General features: G+C 40.7%; 1 protein-coding gene across 2 annotated transcripts in view; it reads right to left on the bottom strand.

Moving 5' to 3' along the window:
• Positions 1-22,888, bottom strand: part of LOC146618335 (SPRY domain-containing SOCS box protein 4-like) — a 61,391-nt gene extending 38,503 nt beyond the window's left edge. For both annotated transcript variants that reach the window (XM_085370420.1, XM_085370422.1), the window contains exon 1: positions 22,569-22,888. The gene's annotated coding sequence lies outside the window, so the exon portion shown is untranslated. The remainder of the gene's footprint in view (positions 1-22,568) is intronic.
• Positions 22,889-23,400: the final 512 nt, after the last annotated feature.

Raw genomic sequence — 23,400 nt, 5'->3', positions numbered from 1 at the left:
AGCTGTGTCTAGGCCACAGACACACGGAGCGCTGAGGACAAGGTAACCATAAAATGTTGCTGTTTCTGTTAAGAACACTAGTCCTAATGATCTACAAGTGTCCAGAAGTTATCGCAGGTAAGCTCACACGGAAAAAAGGGAAAAAAAAAATCAGCATAAAAATCAATATAAGAAGCAAAGCATTCAAGAGCAAAGAGATGAAGCGTCCACACTCAAAGGGGAGGAGCCAAAAAATTCAAGATAAATTTTAACTTTTACAGACTCCTAAATGTCATGAATGTGAGCTGTATTACTGAATCAGTGCAGCTCAGAGGATGTCTGACTGGCAGGGAGGTGCACTGCTGTGGCTTTAGCACAACATTCCTCCCCATGGTCATGCACACTGCAGCTTTGCACTGTTCACTTTCTACTGTGACACAAACAAACTTCCCACATGTGGGACTAACAAATGGTTTCTCTCATCTTATCCCACTTGTCAAGTCCTCAATATGCTGGCTCCTCAACCCTTATGAGCACAGCTAGAACAGAGCAGTAATTCTTTCCAATAAGTATTTGAGGGCTTTTATTCATTTAAGAAAAAACTGTCTGAGAAATGTGCAGTTCCTTATAGAGGCCTTAGCTTGTGCATGTAAATGTTGTCACTTACGGTCATCTGAGTCCAGATTCAAGCCTTTCACCAATTATACACGTGCATGAATTACAGATGCCCTCTTAAGCATTACATGTGAAAAAGAGCGATACCCCCTCCTATGAAGTCTAAGCTACTGTGCTCATTAGAAAACCTGCCCAAGTACACATCTTACTTTGTATGTATTCTTTGTGACTGCTTAACTGTAGACGAATTGATGCAAACACTTAAGATCATTTCTCAGACATTTACCTAAAATACTGTCAGCACTGAGGATGATATTACCATGGCAACTCTAGCGTTGTGTCTTTTTCAGCTAAACTGCACTTATAGGAGAGGGGAAAAAAATGATGGATTTAGCACGGTGGCAACAGAGTGCCCCTCTTCTAAACTGTCAGCCCTCAAGAAAAGCAAGCACATCTAACTGATCCGGGCCCCGACAGTGTGTAGTCTGACCAAACAGCAGGACGGCTCACAGAGCTTACACGGTAGCCGCTTTCCAATGCCCCTCACTCGTCGCCACCTGTTTCCTCCCACTCTGCCTCCACACAGCTCCAGTGACAGGCAGCGAGCTGGTGTGGAAACTCAAGTCAAGGTGATATCAGTAACACACAAGCATTCATTGCCATAGCATAACCAGTGAAGGAGCAGCCCGCCCTATCTGAAGGTTTAAGATGATGCACATTTATATTTTCAAATCTGTGTTACTGGAAATTAGGCACAAAAGACTTTTCTTGAAAACGCCATCAAAACCACTTTTCAATCTGGAGTCAAGGTGCCAATATGCTCCGTGACAGACAGACAGACAGACAGGCAGGCAGGCAGGCAGGCACACACACACACACGATGGGAGAGCTACATAGAGGTCAGAAGGGACCACGGCTTCAACATCCTGTCCAATGTTCGGTGATGGCATATGGACTCTTGGATATTGTTCTTTCCAGGTCTCAGGGTTTTGGATGCCTCACAGAAGATGAATCATTCTGTGGTCAATAATGGTTTCAGATTGGAGGTCAAGTTAAGGATTAGAAGTGTTTAGCAGCAAAATAATTTGAACCACGCTGCAACATATTAAATAGCACTTGGAAAAAAAAAAAAAAAAAAAAAAAAAAGTTAGTGGGCATGGACACTGTGGCTGGCTTAAAATATGCTGGCTGATACAGGCTTGGGTCTAGACCTATTACCATTCTTACATTTGTGCTTACATTCGTGCTTGTAATTGCCTACATTTAAGTGCCAACTTCTTGTCATGGACTGACCCAGAAACTGCACCCATTAACCTGAAAACTGCATTAAGTGTTTTTGTTTGTTTTACATTGTTTAATACACCTACAGTTAGCCACAGAGTATGATAACCACTGGCTTTAAGTTTTCTCATCTTCATTCAAAACCATTATTACGGAACTGCTTTTACATGTATTTGTATATTTTTTTCTCTATTAGATCATGGGCATGCAATTATTAGCTGTCAACTAGCCAGGTAACTTACAGCTAATGTGTCCTTACTGTCTAATAACTCCTGCGAGAACCTCTATACCTACGATTTTATTTAAATAACTCAACAGATTTGGACCACCTTGGCCTAAACTGTAGCCATTTTTAAATGGGTGTAACCACTTTTGTGTTCTACTTCTGTTCTTTTAAATGTTCACTTCCTAAAGAACACACTGCCCTCGTACAAGACCCTTAACCACTGACTACACTGGCATCTTTAACTAGGTGCATGAGTGTTGAGCACCTGTCGCCTTGCCAGTGCAACTCTGCTTCAGTCTTTTATCATCTACTAATAATTAACAGGACAATCGGTTTGAGGCAACTGAGGAACAATTCAAATGTAGTTTACAAACACTAGGGAAAGCAATTAAGCATTCTCCAAAACAGGAAAGATGAGGCCAGGAGACATCGCCCATCAGCGAGGAGAGTGGTGATTATGAAGAAGTGCAGCTTTTAACGATTTGACATTTTTAATGATGGTTAGAGGGAAGAGGCAGTGAACCATTTATCAGTAGAAGGCCCTTGGGACACTACAGCCCACGATAGTTTCCAGCTCTGTGTTTCAATTCAAAAACACTTTCATAACCAATCACTTCTACTGTCTGAGCAGCTCATGGGCCAAGACCAAAATAGTGGCCAGTAAAGATAAGCTTTATCTTTATTGTACAAGTTAATGTCTGGTATGAGGATGAACAACCCTGTTAGCTGCTTTGAGGTGCTGAACCACCACCTCCTCGTATGTACCAGACAGATGAGAAACAAATAAACCCAGTGATAAAGCAAGAACATTTGAATATAAAAATTACAACCAACATGACTGGCACCACGAGTTCCTTTCTACAACTGACCTGATTGCAGTTCCAGGGATATTTTTTTTTTTTTTTTTTTTTTTTTTTTTTTTTTTTTTTTTAACTACCACGTTGTAACCAATAAATATGAGAAACTTCATAAAGGTTGTGACATCCGTCTATAAATTTACTGAACTGGAACCAACTACAGTGGGGCAAAAAAGTATTTAGTCAGCCACCGATTGTGCAAGTTCCCCCACTTAAAATGATGACAGAGGTCAGTAATTTGCACCAGAGGTACACTTCAACTGTGAGAGACAGAATGTGAAAAAAAAAAAAATCCATGAATCCACATGGTAGGATTTGTAAAGAATTTATTCGTAAATCAGGGTGGAAAATAAGTATTTGGTCACCTCAAACAAGGAAAATCTCTGGCTCTCACAGACCTGTAACGTCCTCTGTAAGAAGCTTTTCTGTCCCCCACTCGTTACCTGTATGAATGGCACCTGTTTGAACTCATCATCTGTATAAAAGACACCTGTCCACAGCCTCAAACAGTCAGACTCCAAACTCCGCCATGGCCAAGACCAAAGAGCTTTCGAAGGACACCAGGAAAAGTATTGTAGACCTGCACCAGACTGGGAAGAGTGAATCTACAATAGGCAAGCAGCTTGGTGTGAAAAAAATCAACTGTGGGAGCAATCATCAGAAAATGGAAGACATACAAGACCACTGATAATCTCCCTCGATCTGGGGCTCCACGCAAGATCTCATCCCGTGGGGTCAAAATGATCATGAGAACGGTGAGCAAAGATCCCAGAACCACACGGGGGGACCTGGTGAATGACCTGCAGAGAGCTGGGACCAAAGTAACAAAGGTCACCATCAGTAACACACTACAACGGCAGGGAATCACATCCCGCAGTGCCAGACGTGTTCCGCTGCTGAAGCCAGTGCATGTCCAGGCCTGTCTGAAGTTTGCCAGAGAGCACATGGATGATACAGCAGAGGATTGGGAGAATGGTTTCATCTGACCACATGACAAAGTAGAACTTTTTGGTATAAACTCAACTCGTCGTGTTTGGAGGAAGAAGAATACTGAGTTGCATCCCAAGAACACCATACCTACTGTGAAGCATGGGGGTGGAAACATCATGCTATGGGGCTGTTTTTCTGCCAAGGGGACAGGACGACTGATCCGTGTTAAGGACAGAATGAATGGGGCCATGTATCGTGAGATTTTGAGCCAAAACCTCCTTCCATCAGTGAGAACTTTGAAGATGAAACGAGGCTGGGTCTTCCAACATGACAATGATCCCAAACACACCGCCCGGGCAACAAAGGAGTGGCTCCGTAAGAAGCATTTGAAAGTCCTGGAGTGGCCTAGCCAGTCTCCAGACCTCAACCCCATAGAAAATCTGTGGCGGGAGTTGAAAGTCCGTGTTGCTCGGCGACAGCCCCAAAACATCACTGCTCTCGAGAAGATCTGCATGGAGGAATGGGCCAAAATACCAGCTACTGTGTGTGCAAACCTGGTAAAGACCTATAGTAAACGTTTGACCTCTGTTATTGCCAACAAAGGTTATGTTACAAAGTATTGAGTTGTATTTTTGTTATTGACCAAATACTTATTTTCCACCCTGATTTACGAATAAATTCTTTACAAATCCTACCATGTGGATTCATGGATTTTTTTTTTTTTCCACATTCTGTCTCTCACAGTTGAAGTGTACCTCTGGTGCAAATTACTGACCTCTGTTTTAGGTGGGGGAACTTGCACAATCGGTGGCTGACTAAATACTTTATTGCCCCACTGTATATTTAAAAAGGTCATGCGTCTGTTTAATCACACTTAAATTCAATTCTAAATTTCCTGCAGGTTTTGTTCATTTGATAAACCAACATGACTTGAGCTGAGTAAATTAAACGCCACTTTAAATAAAAAAAAAAAAAAAAAAAAAAGGAGCAATGTCATTATAAATGTTTAACCCCAGTGCAAATGATTATCTTTTGGCCAGAGGCTGACTCCTTTGTCACAATTCTCATCTTCTTAGGTGTGCTATAGTATGGCTGGGCAACAAACATACCAGCTCTATGACACATCCATCGCCAGTGCTTTTATTAGGAAGGTTTTTTTTTTTCTTCCTGAGTGATTGAGTTTGATAATTTAGTGGCGAGTCTCCTCACGGTAAATAATTTACTTGTACATAGTACCACGCAGGGGTGCATTATATCTTTCTGTAGCATTCAACTAGAACTGCTCTGGGGATGTTTCCCCATCATGTACAGCGTTGGGCAAACGTCAAGACTCACTCTTCAGTTCTTTATAATTTACTAGGAAATTGGGAAATACGTGAGGCAATTTCTTGAAACTAGAAATTCAAACTGAAAACTGATATCCAGAACACTGGACACACTTTTTTTTTTACAATAAAAAATAAAAAAAAAAATTAGAACAATGCTGGTTCATGCAACTGTATTCAGCTACCACCCGCGTTTATTTCCTGTGCATCTGGTAATTTGGCACAAAACTTTTTATTTTTTATTTTTTTTAATTGCTGATCAAACAGAGTGGGTAAGTTCAGCTGCCACAGTTTCTAATTGCTGGTAAAGTTTCAAAACATCAATCTAAGAATTTATGACAGACATAGAAAGTTTTACTTACAATCGGGCAGGCTGGATAACACCTCCTGCCTTGCTCTCACACTAACATTATTCTTTTATTATTATTATTAGACACAGTCATAGCTCCACTACTTTGGTCCCCCACTTGTCCAGTCTCCTCAAACTTTTTTAAGAAACCACTGCACACCATGCTGAGATATGTTAAGGTTTTGGCCAATAAATCTTTCAGAATCACCTTGTTGATTCAAATCAACAAGGTTTACTGCTCGATTCATAGATTTGGTGGGTAGCTTACCAAACAAAAGAAACATCTGAAAATGATCAGATACATTGACTGGGCTGAAAGTGAGCGAAAAAGCAGCCAATATCCCAAAAAAAAACTCAGACTTCTTCAGAAAGCTTGGCGAACGATTGCTCAAGACCACTTTTATTCATTCATTTTAGAATTTAAAGATAAGTCATCTTGTGAGTCATGTTCAGATTCCTCCTGCTACAAGAGGGAAAAAAACAACGACATTTTAATAGCATAATGAGCTGTGCTCAAAAATGACTTGACAAGCTCTGCATGTAGGCCATGGGATGGTCGTGACGACATTGAGCTTAACTGGAAGGCATGTTAGCAGATCAAAAGTGCCATGTCACTTTGAGCAGTTAAATAAGCTCAATCTTCTATAGTTGAGAGCTTGTGGCCTCATCTACCCTGAAGTCACACATAAGTCATTAGCTACAGTCAAACACGGACTGAATTTACTTGGATAATTAATGGGTTTTTTGCTCAAGGACTTGACTGACGTCCAATTAAAAATGCAAAACAATATTTGGAAGAAAGGGGAAGAAGGAAAAAAAAAAAAAGACACGGGTGTGAAAACTGTCTTCTCCTGTTTGTGTCACTTTCATCTAAGCAATTTCCTCCCCCAGTGTCCCAGAAACACTCAGCCTCAAAGACATTCGTCTGTCCCAAACTCAAGAGAACTCACTACAAAACAAAGCTTTACAATTACCTTCTCTGAACATGTAGATAAACAATAGTGCAATAAATCTACAGGCTAAATTTTCAAACAAAGATTGGCATTTGCCACCATTAAAATATATTCCTCTCTTCATTTAAACCGGACACCTGACCTACTAAACTGTAAACTACTCAAGAAAAAAAAAAAATGTAGAGAAAGTGGAAAGATTAATAGGGTTCTTTAGATGGACCAACTGCTGTGAACAAAGGATGCTGACATCTTGCAGAACAATACAGCAGGCAACAAAGACGTTGAACATCAGTAGAACAACAGGATCCCTAGGGCATAGATGTAGGAGCACAGCTCAATTATTCATGTCAGTGAACTACAGCTAAACAATGGTTAGGCTCTCGGGACGGTTGCAAATACAGGTGGAGGCATGTGTATGTGCAAGACCCATCAACAAAAATAAGATGAGAAACCACCTTTTGGTGTGAGAGTTAAAATTCCTGGATAAAAATAGACCTTTGGGCGCTCAAACTCTGTAAGCACTGCTGATGGCATATCTTTGACGCAATAAGTCCATGTTGCCTTCTTACGACAGATGTATACACTTATTACCCTGTTTTGTTTTGGGGTTTTTTAAAGACATTTGATTAACAAAAGTGCATTTTAAGCTTAAATAAATTAAAAGTGATTTTCCCTTTCACATGTAGGAAAACTCCTAGTAAACCATGTTTAACACAAAAAAACAAAAAAAACAAAAAAACAAACACAACGACAAAAAACAAACCACTCACTTCTGACTCCAAATTTCCGAAACAGAGACCGTCAAAAAGCTAAAGCTGAATTCTCCAAAGAGGACTTCAAACTAAATGGTGATGTCACTTTGTGAACATCCCAAAACATGTGGTTAGAGAAGGTTTTACCTTTGTATGCCAGCAGTGGATTTTAAATGCAGGCTTTCAGACTTGGTTAAACCGCTTGAATTAAAACTAGGCATTGCAGCACCCATTTAAATACATAGTGCCCCATTTTCAGAGGCTCAAAACTAATGCAACAACTGAAAGACAGGCAGTTTCATGGCTCGTTCTCTCATTATTCCATAACAAAAAGCTTCAACGAGAAAAGTTTTTCACTAAAAGTCTTTAATGATGTCCAAAGCTTCTTGGATGCAAGTTAATGAGTCCATTATTAGAATGAAAAACTAAAATAAACCTATCAGAGAAATGTAGCAAAAACTTAAGGAGTAGCCAAATCAGCAATGTGGTACATTCTTAAGAATGAATGCTTTGACCAACACAGCCACTACCATTACAAATTTTAAAGCCGTAAGTATCATCTTGCTATCCGGTCTGAGTGATGACGTGGTGAATCCTGCTTCCGGGTCCAAACTACTCTGCGTTTAATAAGACTTGTGTTTTTTTACATGTTTTAATGCTTTGTATGTTGTTTAATCTCAACAAGCCCCTGAAAACATTCAGTGATCACTGTCGGCCTCTCGGTTTTTATTACCGCTAATCATTTTGAAGCTCGGCTTTTAAAACCTTACGATGTAACTACAGCTCAGCCCATGCAGCAGTATACTGATAACTAACCTCGTATTGTGGATGGATTATCTCAGTTGTTCTCCCGACTGAAGTTCAGTCTGTTTACAGCATCCTGCCATGCGATTGCATTTGTCCCGAACCTTCGGGAACCCTCATGTTAACTTTAATTGAGTGGGGGGGGAGTTAGTGTTTATCCTCCACCTTCACCGTTTATATTATACTACCATAGCTGTGTCGCTAGTGTTACACCCCGGCCTAGGCAACCGGCGTGCAACACAGGAAAAATAAAAATAAAGGAAAAAAAATGCCCCTACGCTCACTGCTCTTAAGGAGGGCGAACCAACAAAAAAAAAGACTAATACGGGCCTCCACAAAAATCCCAAAACGAAAGTATCGACAACTATTTACATCAAAGCAAAATAAGACATTTATTTACATCAAAGCACCAAACTATTTACAACCGGGGGGAAAGATCGCCAACCTGACAAACTGAAACACAGGGCTTAAATACATAGAGGGAGCAATCAGGGAATGGACAACAGGAGGGAAACACAGCTGGGGCAAATCAGAACTGACGAGACAAGGAAGCGTAAACTGAACACACTGAGATAAGACAGACTTTCAAAGTAAAGCAGGAAACACATAACAGTTACGCCTAAAACAAAACACTGACAACACCGAATCGTAACACTAGCGATCATGTAGCACATCATTATATACCAGCTAGCCAAATTTCAGTAAACCTACAAATGTCCCTGCTGTTTACTTTCCTGTCTTCATTTATGTCGGAAGTGATAGCAGAGCTGTACGTCTTAATTTGTTTTATAAATCCCTCAATCACAACATGGTATATTGTATTTAGATGCAAACTAACTTCCTGCTAGGGCTGGGCGATATGAGTTTTTACATATCACGATATGTTTTTTTCATTTCAGGCGATAACGATATCTATCACGATATAAGCCAAATAACTATATTTGTAAGATTTAAATGTGCCGTTGCTCACAAGTAAAATGTGAAATAATCAGCAGCTTGTTTTTATTTAAATATTTATTTCCCATAATAAGTTCAACAGGGTAGATGTACTTAAGGAACATGAGACTTTTTCAGATAAATAAAGGCAAATATTGCAAACTACACAAAAGGCAGCCGCTAAAGCGTTTAAGTTTCAAAATAGAACAAACGAAACAGACTACTAAATTGTCAATTCCACTTAGAAACAAAGTATTAATTCTAAAAATAAATCTTAGTTTGTTTTACAGAAGAACAGACAAAACTGACTAACTTTTGTCAATATCAAATAAACTGAGAACTAAAAGGAAATTCTCAATCTCTCCTTGTTGTATAGCTTAGCTTTTCAAACAGTTTTAACAGTTACTTTAGTCTGACAAAAGCCGAATGACGAATTAGCGCTTCCAGTCAGAGACTGAGGCTACATCCACACGTACACGGGTATTTTTGAAAACAGAGATTTTCCGTTTTCGTTTTAAAAAATAATCCCGTCCACACGTAAAGGCAGAAATGAAGGAAAACGCTGCTATGAACATGCCAAAGCAGCAGGTGGCGCTAGATTCCTAACCGTGCAGAAATGTTGGCCAATCAGAAGTCTAGAAGCCTCGGTGGGAAAAAGTAAACAAAGCTGGGGCATAGAAGCAGAACCGAGTCGTATGTGTGGAGGGACAGTAACTGTGTGTATATGTAAGCATTTAAACACTGCAGAGAGTAGAATTAACAGTAACAGTATTGTAGAAATTCATTTCACCGAAACAATAACGTGGCGCACAGTGTGACGCATGCACCAGTTCATTGTATTTCCAGACTTGCTTTCGGCACAATTTACAGTGCACGCTACTCTGTTTTTTGTCAGACTTGAAATAGCCGAAATACCTTCACCCTACGGAACTTCTATGGCTCTTCCGTTCGACAATCTCTCCGGCATTGGAACCATCATCTGTTTTCTCTTCGGTCACGCTCGGTTGATTTTTTCTAGTCGGTACACTCATTTCCTCCATTACCCGCTGGCTGCTTCCCAAACAAACACACGTGCGGCTTGGCACTTGTGCTGTACGTAACAAGTCACGCGACGTGACGCTGCGGCTGTGATTGGTTCGGCTCTGCACTACTTAATTTGGATTGGCTGTTTTTTTTTTTTTTTAAGAGGACAAGAGCGGCGAGGTCTATCGCGATAGCTTAATTTCTCTATCGAGTAAAAGTTATATCGCGATACATATCGTTATCGTTCTATCGCCCAGCTCTACTTCCTGCCAACTTCTAACTCCGTTAAATTTCATCAAATCGGTTTTCGTGGATGCCTAGATGTTAAACTTAATTGTTACACCTGGTAGAGCAACAACACTGATCATTTTATTACAGACGAAAGGATTTAGACAGTTTTTAACTCTCAGCGATGGCGCAGTGATCGTTGGACTTAGGGACCTGCAGCAGAGTTTGGGCCCAGGCACGGCTAATGACATCAGACTTAAAGACTGGATATCAATGCTAAAGCGACATCAGTTGTTTACATTCTCTAGCAGCCCAAACATGTCTGAGAGCGAGAGCTGCCTATCACTCAATGACTATAAAGAGAGCTAAATTCAGTATTATGAAAGTGGACTGGTTACAAGTGATTGGATGTCTTTCAAAGTACAACCCTTTGCAAAACAGGTAAGAAAATTATTCCCCGTAAAAAATAGAAACACACTAATGAAAACCAAGCTATGAAGCCAAGCAAAGATGATATACTAGCAACCTGAGACCAAAAAGTAAGCAAATGAATCAACCAAGCATTGCCGGAAGACTGGGTATCTCCACCTTATATGACAGGACAAGCATGTGGTGGATGTAATAATAATAATGGATTGGATTTATATAGCGCTTTTCAAGGCACCCAAAGCACTTTACAATGCCACTATTCATTCACTCTCACATTCACACACACTGCTGTAGCCACAGCTGCCCTGGGGCAGACTGACAGAAGCGAGGCTGCCATATTGTGCCATCTGCCCCTCTAGCCAACACCAGTAGGCGGGAGGGTAAAGTGTCTTGCCCAAGGACACAACGACCAGGACAGAGAGCCCGGGGACCTTCCCTTTTGTTTTATCAGTTTTTATATCCAAAAATATAATATAACATAATATATTCAAATAATATATGACAGCTGGGATAAGCTCCAGCGTCCCCTGCGACCCTGAAAAGGATAAGCAGAAGCGAATGGATGGATATATTCAAATGGCTTTTTAACAGAAATAGCAAGGGTGTAACTGCAGGTTTCTCTCAAGAACAATACTGCCAGATTAGACTTTGGACAAATGATAGTCAAAATAAAAATCGTGCCTGAATGATAGGAAGAGAAAAGTATGGAGAAGGGGAGAAACAGCTATTGATCTGAAGCACACCACATCATCTGTCAGACAGGGTGGAGACATTTTACGGCATGGACACGTATGGCTGCCAGTGAAACTGGGCCACTAGTGTTTTTGATGACGTGACAACTGATAGAAGCAGCAGAATCAATTCTGAAGTGTACAAGACTATATTCTCTGCTCAGACTTAGACAGATGCTGCAAAATTGATTGGACAGTGCTTCACATTTCAGGTGGATAATGAGCCAAAAACATACTGCAAAAGCAACCCAAGAGTTTCTCAAGGCAAAGAACTGAAATATTCTTCAATGCCCAAGTTAGCCCCTTGATCTCAACCCAATAGTGCATGCTCTTCAGTTACTGAAAATTAGGGCTGCTTGATTATGGCAAAAATGATAATCACGATTATTTTCACTGAAATTGAGATCACGATTATTTGACGATATTTATTTAACCCTTTAAGATAGAGCTGGGCGATAGAACGATAACGATATCTATCGCGATATAACTTTTACTCGATAGAGAAATTAAGCTATCGCGATAGACCTCGCCGCTCTTGTCCTCTTAAAAAAAAAAAAAAAGAAAAGAAAAAAAAAAAAAAAAAAAAGGTCGGCCGATCCAAATTAAGTAGCGCAGAGCCGAACCAATCACAGCCGCAGCTTCACGTCGCGTGACTTGTTACGTACAGCACAAGTGCCAAGCCGCACGTGTGTTTGTTTGGGAAGCAGCCAGCGGGTAATGGAGGAAATGAGTGTACCGACTAGAAAAATCAACCGAGCGTGACCGAAGAGAAAACAGATGATGGTTCCAATGCCGGAGAGATTGTCGAACGGAAGAGCCATAGAAGTTCCATAGTTTGAAGGTATTTCGGCTATTTCAAGTCTGACAAAAAACAGAGTAGCGTGCACTGTAAATTGTGCCGAAAGCAAGTCTGGAAATACAATAAACTGGTGCATGCGTCACACTGTGCGCCACGTTATTGTTTCGGTGAAATGAATTTCTACAATACTGTTACTGTTAATTCTACTCTCTGCAGTGTTTAAATGCTTACATATACACACAGTTACTGTCCCTCCACACATACGACTCGGTTCTGCTTCTATGCCCCAGCTTTGTTTACTTTTTCCCACCGAGGCTTCTAGACTTCTGATTGGCCAACATTTCTGCACGGTTAGGAATCTAGCGCCGCCTGCTGCTTTGGCATGTTCATAGCAGCGTTTTCCTTCATTTCTGCCTTTACGTGTGAACGGGATTATTTTTTAAAACGAAAACGGAAAATCTCCGTTTTCAAAAATACCCGTGTACGTGTGGACGTAGCCTCAGTCTCTGACTGGAAGCGCTAATTCGTCATTCGGCTTTTGTCAGACTAAAGTAACTGTTAAAACTGTTTGAAAAGCTAAGCTATACAACAAGGAGAGATTGAGAATTTCCTTTTAGTTCTCAGTTTATTTGATATTGACAAAAGTTAGTCAGTTTTGTCTGTTCTTCTGTAAAACAAACTAAGATTTATTTTTAGAATTAATACTTTGTTTCTAAGTGGAATTGACAATTTAGTAGTCTGTTTCGTTTGTTCTATTTTGAAACTTAAACGCTTTAGCGGCTGTCTTTTGTGTAGTTTGCAATATTTGCCTTTATTTATCTGAAAAAGTCTCATGTTCCTTAAGTACATCTACCCTGTTGAACTTATTATGGGAAATAAATATTTAAAAACAAGCTGCTGATTATTTCACATTTTACTTGTGAGCAACGGCACATTTAAATCTTACAAATATAGTTATTTGGCTTATATCGTGATAGATATCGTTATCGCCTGAAATGAAAAAACATATCGTGATATGAAAAAATCTCATATCGCCCAGCTCTACTTTAAGACCTACCATAGAACCAAGTCCACCAGAGCTTATATTATTTTTTTACATGCTGTAGTGCCATTTGTGGGAGCATTTCAAGTTGCTATACATCAATACAACTGTTATAGCCCATATTTTAATAATATGTATGCATTAAGTCCATAGTAATTACATAAATTGCAAAAAAGTGCAATAAACTACAAAAAAAATTGAAAATCGTTTTTGTTTTGTTTACATATATTTCTACTTGGAGAAGTTTAAGAGGTTTATCCCTCAAAACTTTAAATACAATAAAGTTGCAAAAAAATAGTTTCCCACCACAGGAAATTTATTTTGAGTGTCTTCATAGTTTTATTTTGGAGATACAGCAATTTTTATATATTGCAGGAAAAACAAAAAACAATCCTATGATGCAAATTTGCAAAGAAAACAGCATGTGCATCATTTTACTGTGGGAAGTGTTACGAACAGCTGATAGGAACGGCAAAGCGTGTTTCTGGAATATTATGTTTTTGTTCCTGCAAGCGCTTTTTATGCAATTTTTGCAAAGCTATATGTGGAACGAAACCGTGACCGAGGACAAGCTGATGGCATCAGATGTAAGTACAACTCCTCCGGTTTCATATGCAAAACAAATTATTGCGCTAGCTTACACGGTTCAGATTCTACAGGGATTTAAAAATAGTTACGCAAAACGGAGCGTGCTGCTCTGACCGGCTTTAAAGGGTTAACAATAACTTTAAAAAAATAATATAAAATAGTGTGCAACACCACTGAAGTTTTTTTTTTTTTTTTTTTTTAAACTCTCTTTTCAACCAACAGCAGTCACTCTCCTCTCCAAATAACTTCTGCTTAGCTTTCCGAGCTTCCCTCGGGTCCTCTTAATCAGCGGTCTCCACCCTTTTTTGCGCCACGGACTGGTTTATGCCCGACAATATTTTCACAGACGGCCTTTAAGGTGTCGCGGATAAATGAGGGAGGGGCTAATAATCGGCTCAGTCATTTTTAATGATCGTTGAAAGCCCAGATCGTAATCGTGATTAAAATTCGATTAATTGAGCAGCCCTACTGAAAATACATACAGGAGGCAGGGACGCACAAACAACAACTGCAGGTGGCAAAAGAATAAATAAATAACATTGTCCAAATCACTGACTAGGCACCACTAAAGCAGTAAACAAGGTTAGAAACCATGAGGATTAAAAAGACTTACTTTATTGAGAGGGAAAGTCTGAACCACGTTCATCTGAACTCAGTGGCATGTAGAATGTTTTCCTGTCAGAAACTGACTGTTAACACAATAAGTATTTACATGGATAGTTGGACATAAAGGCCACTATCATGAAAGGAGCACAACTGGTGACCGCTCCACAACAATTTATACAGGTTTTGCTACACACTTATCCCATTGCCACAAGATTTACCATAGTCAGTGCACAGCTCCAAATGAAAAAGCCACAAGACTATCGACAAAGTTAAACATTGCATCTGGAGTTGGTTTACTCACACTCTGATAATCATATGCCTATGCTTCAGCATATTGACAAAATGCATCCACCACCCTCCTGTTATCCCTTCAATTCTGTCTCAGTAAGCTGACAGCAGGCTGCTGTAGGGCTGCTCAATTAATCGAATTTTAATCACGATTACGATCTGGGCTTTCAACGATCATTAAAAATGACTGAGCCGATTATTAGCCCCTCCCTCATTTATCCGCGACACCTTAAAGGCCGGTCCGTGAAAATATTGTCGGGCATAAACCAGTCCGTGGCGCAAAAAAGGTTGGAGACCGCTGATTAAGAGGACCCGAGGGAAGCTCGGAAAGCTAAGCAGAAGTTATTTGGAGAGGAGAGTGACTGCCGTTGGTTGAAAAGAGAGTTTAAAAAAAAAAAAAAAAAAAAAAAAACTTCAGTGGTGTTGCACACTATTTTATATTATTTTTAAAAGTCATTGTTAACCCTTTAAAGCCGGTCAGAGCAGCACGCTCCGTTTTGCGTAACTATTTTTAAATCCCTGTAGAACCTGAACCGTGTAAGCTAGCGCAATAATTTGTTTTGCATATGAAACCGGAGGAGTTGTACTTACATCTGATGCCATCAGCTTGTCCTCGGTCACGGTTTCGTTCCACATATAGCTTTGCAAAAATTGCATAAAAAGCGCTTGCAGGAACAAAAACATAATATTCCAGAAACACGCTTTGCCGTTCCTATCAGCTGTTTGTAACACTTCCCACAGTGAAATGATGCACATGCTGTTTTCTTTGCAAATTTGCATCATAGGATTGTTTTTTGTTTTTCCTGCAATATATGAAAATTGCTGTATCTCCAAAATAAAACTATGAAGACACTCAAAATAAATTTCCTGTGGTGGGAAACTATTTTTTTGCAACTTTATTGTATTTAAAGTTTTGAGGGATAAGCCTCTTAAACTTCTCCAAGTAGAAATATATGTAAACAAAACAAAAGCGATTTAATTTTTTTTTGTAGTTTATTGCACTTTTTTGCAATTTATGTAATTACTATGGACTTAATGCATACATATTATTAAAATATGGGCTATAACAGTTGTATTGATGTATAGCAACTTGAAATGCTCCCACAAATGGCACTACAGCATGTAAAAAAAATAATATAAGCTCTGGCGGACTTGGTTCTATAGTAGGTCTTAAAGGGTTAAATAAATATCGTCAAATAATCGTGATCTCAATTTCAGTGAAAATAATCGTGATTATCATTTTTGCCATAATCGAGCAGCCCTAGGCTGCTGTGTACGTCTGCACTTCTTGTACCAACATACACAAACACACCATTGCATAATACGTTATCCGAGGTGAGATGATTCACTGAGGCTGTGTATGTGGACTGTGGCCTTGTGCTGACCCAGCGGTTTGGGTACACTGTTTTGCATGCAGCAGTTAAAGAGAGACAGCACAGACCGCATATACTGCTACAGACAGGTAAGTGGGGTCAATCAGATAAATCTGGTAGTTTTGCATCTCTATATCAATAATGGAATCTTGATTATTTGGAAATCATGCACATATGAAAAGAGATCACAGACAGGAGCACTTTAAATGCAATTCAAATTAACTCATTCACTGCCAGCCATTGGCAGTGAATGAGTTAAACCCATTGACTCATTCACTGCCATTGACGGCTATAGACGTCAATGGCAGTGAATGAGTTAAAAACAGGAGGGATGGAATGAGTTGCCAAGTTTGGGGGCGTTCCTGACCCTAAAGCCCATCTCACAGGGCATTTTACAGCCTTCCTACACCACAGTTGGTTTCCCTTTGCCTGCAAAGGCAAAGAGAGCCAAATGGGGCTTGAATGCCTCAGGAGACTGTAGTCGCAGTGTTAGCAACAAAAGAGCTGCAGTCAACTATTGAAAGTGATCCACAGATCAAGACACATGCAGGCAAACTTAAGATCTTACTGCTTAATAGCAAAATAAATACTTTTTTTGGAAGTAATCAGTTGCAACTAGTGTTACACTGTTGGAAATAGTTTTTTTTTGATGCACATGCCGTTTCTTTGCAGCAAGTTGGGAAAAGAAAAACTATAGCCAGCCGAAGATACAGTCTTTCACACAAGGCCCTTGTGAGAAAACGTCCCAGCGCCATAAACAAACCACAGGAGCCATCTCGCGTTACATTTGTAAAGGCATGATCCCCGTTTATGTAGTTGAGAAGGACAGCTTTCGTGACCTCGTCAAAGTCCATGATCCGAGGTACGTAAGCACTTCAGTAAAGTTGCCTCGCTTGTATGACGCATGCCGGGCCAAAGTAGAGAAGGATGTTTGCAGTGTCGTGCATTATGCCTTGACGACTGACCTATGGATGAGCAGAGATACGCAGCCCTACATGAGCGTAACCATCCATTTCATTAACAAAGACTGCACCCTCTGCGCTCGCTGTTTACAGACTGCGTACTTTCCCGATGACCACAGGTCAGGTGGTATATCGTGATATAAAATAATTCATATCGTGATAAATATGTTTTCCATATCGCCCAGCACTAGCTGAAACTAATGAAAGCTTGGCTCATAGACCGTTTCAAGACAGGAAAATAGAGACTACAGGATGATCATGACATCTCCAAAATAAAACCAGTAAACAAATATCCTAAGTAGCTGAACATTTGGGTGCAGCTCTACAAGAGTAATTTTCATTCATAGGAGTTTGTACTTCTATACACACACTGTGCCCAGCTTCTGTGAAAAGTACAGAAGCGTAGGTGGAAACTTTCTCCAAGAGGAGCTCTTTACACCACATCCTTCTTAGATGCGAAAGATAAACAGCCCTGGTATTTTGTCGCTCCCTCTACACACTCTGCTGAGAAAATCCTTGGTGTGCCTGGAGGGCTGGGTAAAAAAAAAAAAAAAAAAAAAAAACCCTAAATAGCACCAGGTACCACCAGGTGGCACGCAGTATTCTGATGTTCTAGTCATACATTCAGTGCCTGAAGTAAGAATGCAATGAGCAGGGTTTTCTCAATTGTTTTGCATATTAAAGGAAACCTTTTGCTTAAAAGACGAAGAGGCTTTGCATCAATACAGTCTATTATCAGTGTCATGATAGAGACTGGGTGGACACTATTATTCAATAGCAGACAAAGGCCACAAACGACCCATCTGAAAGCCAGTGGTAGTCACAGCTGAACCTGGTGGGAAATGTTGCTGCTTTGCATACAGTCCCTGCTGTTCAATCACCCTTATCAGGACAGGGCAACAAAAGCAATAGGTGGATTTGTTTCTCCACCCCCAACCCCAGCCAACAAGAGTGGCTAAAGCCTTAGGGCAAATCCATCCAGCATTTGCCCTTTGGACTAAAGCCTCTCTGAAAACTGTTATCCTCCATCAGTAACACTTGTTAAGAAAGAAAAAAAAAAAACTCATCTAAACTGCCTTGAAGAGCAACTAAACATGAGTGGGAGCAATTTAAAAGAGCCGTTCAATTTACTGTGAGCCACTCAAGTAAATGGTAAATGGCCTGTATTTTATATAGCGCTTTACTAGTCCCTAAGGACCCCAAAGCGCTTTACATATCCAGTCATCCACCCATTCACACACACATATTCACACACTGGTGATGGCAAGCTACATTGTAACCACAGCCACCCTGGGGCGCACTGACAGAGGCGAGGCTGCCGGACACTGGCGCCACCGGGCCCTCTGACCACCACCAGTAGGCAACGGGTGAAGTGTCTTGCCCAAGGACACAACGACGAGACTGTCCAAGCCGGGGCTCGAACCGGCAACCTTCCGATTACAAGGCGAACTCCCAACTCTTGAGCCACGATCGCCCCAGTAAGTAATTAGATCCTATTACAAGAGTGCAAACACAGGGACACTGCCGGCCTTTTAAAATGACCTGCTGTCCCGTAAAGCCCAGGCTGGGCCCTGCTCAGCACTGGCTTGCTCTTAATGGGATTTCACAACATTAACATTCTACTGAGTCAGCATCAGACACACTGACTACAGCCTTGCTCTGCTGAAACAGCCTGGGCTCTGAGTGTACATCTTTACTACCGAGTGCAAGTCTCTGTTAAAGTGAGCGTGGGATGGAGGGATTAACCGGACAGATAAAAGTGGAATTCTAGAGACAGTATTCAATTTTTGTCTATGGAGGGAAAGTGTCTCCTAACAGTTTCAATCCATTTTTTTCACTTATTAAAAAATTATGAGCATTGCAAGTGCTGCTTGAAAATTGGGTTACACACCCTTCTGTTGCGTTTTTATTTCAGCACAGTGCTCTTTCCTGACAATGTTTGAATTGGAAAGTATCCACATCGGTCATCCCAGGCTCTGTCACGTGTCCCACATTTATATTTTACTTGGGACATCCATACAGATATTCTAACCACCATCAAAGCACATTTTAGCATTCTGTATAAGCTTGTGATAATGACGCCATCTATGATTGCCTGACTAGCACAACTGCTCCCTTACGGCAGAAATTGCGATTACTTTCTTGAATATTGTAATTATTTAAAACAAACGTTCTAATACTATATGAACATTATATAAAAGAAAATTTAAAAAAGAAAATAAACACAAAGACAAAAAAATTAAAAAAATTAAAAAAAGCCCGAGCCTGTGTCCTTGATGGTGATCGAGGACACAGGGTCTTTTAACATTAGACATGAGTTGGACACCAACCATAGAGTCCATCTCACAAAGACAACCACCAGTCTCTGCAAGCCTGCCATCACCACAGGATGTTTACACAAAGGGACTGACTGCCTCAGGGAGACCAGAAAGCTGACGGCTATCCTGTGTATAAGTGGATCATGAGACACTGAGCGATCTGGAGACAAATGCTGGAGTGGGAGACCGATAATCCCTCCACAGCACACTCTCACCTATGGAAACCCTGAGTTAACCAGAAATATACTGGTTAAACTCAAGGTTAACCAGTATATTTCTGGCAACCAACCGAGTCAAGTCCCTTTTGGCAAAGAGTCACATCACAGAAGATTTCCACTTGTTGGTGCAGACTGACTCAAGTGGATTTAAAGCCCCTTTTCCATTAGTACCTACTCAGATAGACTCACCTTGGATCGCCACAACTCTACTCCGATTGCAACGCGTCTGAGAGTCCCGCAACACTACAACAAAGGTGGACGTCTAGGCAAGAATATACCTGCTGCTCGGTGTATGAGCTTTTTATCAGACTCAGTGACCACAGCATTGTTTTTTTGTTGCATTTTCCCTTGTTGCCAGGTTTTTAAAAAAAAAAAGAAAAAAAAAAGTGGTTTTTATGAATAAGTCACTCTCATAATTCATCAAGTGACACCACAGGCATGCAGTCTTAAGACATCACATTTTAGTACCTACTCGGAGCGCTTGGAAGCCCGGGCAAGCAGGTACTAACAAAAGAACCAGGTACTGTGACCTAATGGAAAAACCTGAAAACCATAGCGAACCATGCCGAGTTGATCCAAGTAGGTCCAATAGAAAAGGGGATTTATTCTTGCCACATCCGCGAGTCCACTAGGGTACACTTTGATCCCTGTGAAGTAAACGAGTATCCGTAAGCACAAGGGTTTGTCCAAACCACATTTTATGTTAAAAACTTTAAAATAACAGGGAGAGCTAATCATGGTGTCTCAATGGTAACATCCTAGCAGCAAAGCGAGTTTGTTTAAAAAAAAAAAAAAAAAAAAATTAAAAAAAAAACCCACAACAAATATTAAGAATAGATTTCCTGTCCACATCCTGAACAAAAAAGCAGATAGTCTCATTTTTAGAGACATTGGCAGGACAGGGTTTGTAACAGCCGGAGGAGACAGTAAAGCAAAATTTATGCTCTGTTCAAACTGTATATCAGATAACTGGAGACTCCAACTGCTGCACCAAATGACCTTGCCATTTTTAGGGCTCAGTCTTTCAATGTTTGGATCCAGACAAACCTTAGAAAGTTGTCCAAGTGTAACTCGTGGTTCAGACTGTAGAAATATCAGAAATGCTATGCCGAAGAATTTATGGTCTTTATGTTATATGCAGATTATTGATGGAAAGCAGTAAATAAGAGCCAGAAAGGGTCTACTGCACCACTTCTGCATACGTCACAACGATCTATGGCTTGCATTAGATGTGGATAAATAAATGGCGGTAGTTGGTACCTTGGTGAACAAAAGACACATTCAGTATAGTCTGAAGGTGGAAAATTCATTTATCTATCACAATCTAAGTGGCATAACCTTATGATCAGTTTATCATAAAGATTTTACAAAACTAGTATGTGATGAGCAATTACGTTGCATTCGTGAACCTCATAGCACCAATTGGTGAGATTCCTATATGGGGGAAATGCACATCCAAAGACCCCACTCACTAAAAATCAATCCAGATCACTGATCATTAAGTAAGGTCTACTTGAGCAGGTTAAACTATGTCACAGAGGCGGTTTGTTATCACACACATACCCCACAGTCAGTGGGCTCTAATCAGCCATAAAAATCCAGAAGCTGAAGAAATACCAATTCCCTGCTTTTTAAATGCACGAAGTGGCTACTATCTTTTATATGACTGAAGATGACCCATAATATAAACTAAACATAAATCAGAACTCAACTGCTGACTTCTAACGCCATGTTTACATTTATGCATGGTCAAAGTGAGGTGAGCTGACGTCATGATAGCCACAGGGTCGAAATCCAGATGGCTGGAAGTGGAGTGCAGGGGTCATTAGCCCGTTGTACTGTATGGGAAGCTAGTTAACATTCACACCATGTTCAGTGCCGCCTCTGATGGAGCTGTGGAAAGTGCTTGCCTGTTGAAAGATTCTGGCTTTTGTTTATTACACTGTTGACAACTAAAAACACGATCCAACCAACCACCACAATGGTTTGCCTAGCTGCCACATCAGCCAGCTATGCTCTCCATCTTACCATCTGCTGTGGTCCACCCACACAAATCTCCCATAACACTTGATCTGGACAGTAGCCTGACAATACCCTGGAGGGCAAAGCAGATGGTGTGGTTACAGGCTAGGCGTTTAGCCTTGAATAGCAGGCAGGCTTAAGATTAAATGGCCACTGAATGGAGTCAAACAGCCTAGCTGCTATTGGTTGAAACACACTCTGCTACCTACCTTGTTTGCTCACATGGAAAACAGCCCGTTTCAGGAAAAAGAAGTTCACCAACTAGCGAAATTAAACCAATCAGGCAGCACACATGTGAAAACATCTCAAGACCTCAGGCATTCAGGTGGTGAAAACTGTGCTTAAAAAGTGCCTTTAAGCAGCTTATAAACACAAGGAAAACTAGTTTCATGCATGATCCTTTAAAACGGCAAAGAAATAAATTTAAAAAAATAGTTTGGTGTTGACACATTTTAGTCAACTACAATACAGGTCGATTGACTTAATGCTGCAGCAATGTCATCTTAATGCATTCGGGCACGACTGACTCCCTACGAAGCCATTTAGATAAGTATACCAAGCCTATATACGCCAGCTGAAGCGCCAGTCCTAGCTGCTCAACAAGTTAGCCTTAAACATAACAATGACCGACCTGCTCTCAAAAAGCTTATGCCGAAATACTCAGAAAACACCTTTAAGTTTAGTTATTCTTTGTGTCGTCTGTCATCAAGGAGGGGAGCACGAAAACAAGACCCGAACATTTAGTGAGTTCGGGAGAACGCTCCCGTCTCCGGGCTGTTCGTGAGAAGAAGGTAACGTCGCTTTCTCGAGCCTCAGAAATCAAACAGGCAAAGTTTGAGTTCGAGGAGTTTTCTGCTTCCCGCAATGCAAAGCGACGAGCGTCCTTTACAGACTCTGTAGTTTCTGACTGATAGAAAAAGAAAAACTAACTTACCACACACAGACCTCCGGCAAGCGCATCCAAAGCTGGAGGGTTTCGAGAAAGCCGACCCGACGAAAGAAAAAACTAAACCACCTCTCACGACGCCAAGTTTCCTCTCTCCTCAGTGAAAACGACTGCTCGGAATTAATACGTAGAATAACATGTAATAGTTACGGTAATGACTTTACGCTAAAGACAAACAAAAACCCACACAGACCTAATCCAACACGGTATACGTCCGTGTTGACGAAGTGAAAGGACGCCTTACGAACAGCGAGCGGCTTTCTTTGTTCCTCCTGCCTGCAGCGGCTGTTCCGCGGATATTATCGCCGTTCATGTGTCCCTGACAGCAGCTGATTGGCTGGAGGGTCGGGATCAAGAAAAGGTGACTAGCGTTAAGCTAGCAGCCCAGCAAAGCGTTTCCGGTCACGACGCCCGAAGAGAAACGCTTCACTTAAAAACGGCATTTTTTAAAGCGAATTTGTGTCCAGTCTACAAGCATGGCGTTATAAGAACACGCACCGAACGACGTCGTGGAGTGTTTTTGTGAGCTTTTGTTGCCAAATGCTATTTTTTCCCTGAAGGTGTCTACATGTGTGCTTTTATTTTGTGTGTCGGCTTCTCCGCACTTCCTGTTACACTCTCGCTTTTAGAGCTGAGGCAGGGTGGAGACCACTTCATGCCTTACATAGTTTTACGCTGAGCTTAATCACAACGGCTCAGTGCCTTTGCAGTGTATTAACGTGAACTTGGAGCACTGGTTCTACTTTTTGTTATGAAAAAGTATATAAGAAAATATTTCTATAATTGAGACTATGTCTTGGTGACACACACAATATGTAAT

This window comes from Diplotaxodon limnothrissa, linkage group LG14, assembly GCF_057381915.1.
Source record: "Diplotaxodon limnothrissa isolate DT_005_m linkage group LG14, D_limnothrissa_male_GT1.1, whole genome shotgun sequence".
Lineage (NCBI taxonomy): Eukaryota > Metazoa > Chordata > Actinopteri > Cichliformes > Cichlidae > Diplotaxodon > Diplotaxodon limnothrissa.
This window is presented reverse-complemented; position numbering and strand designations above follow the sequence as displayed.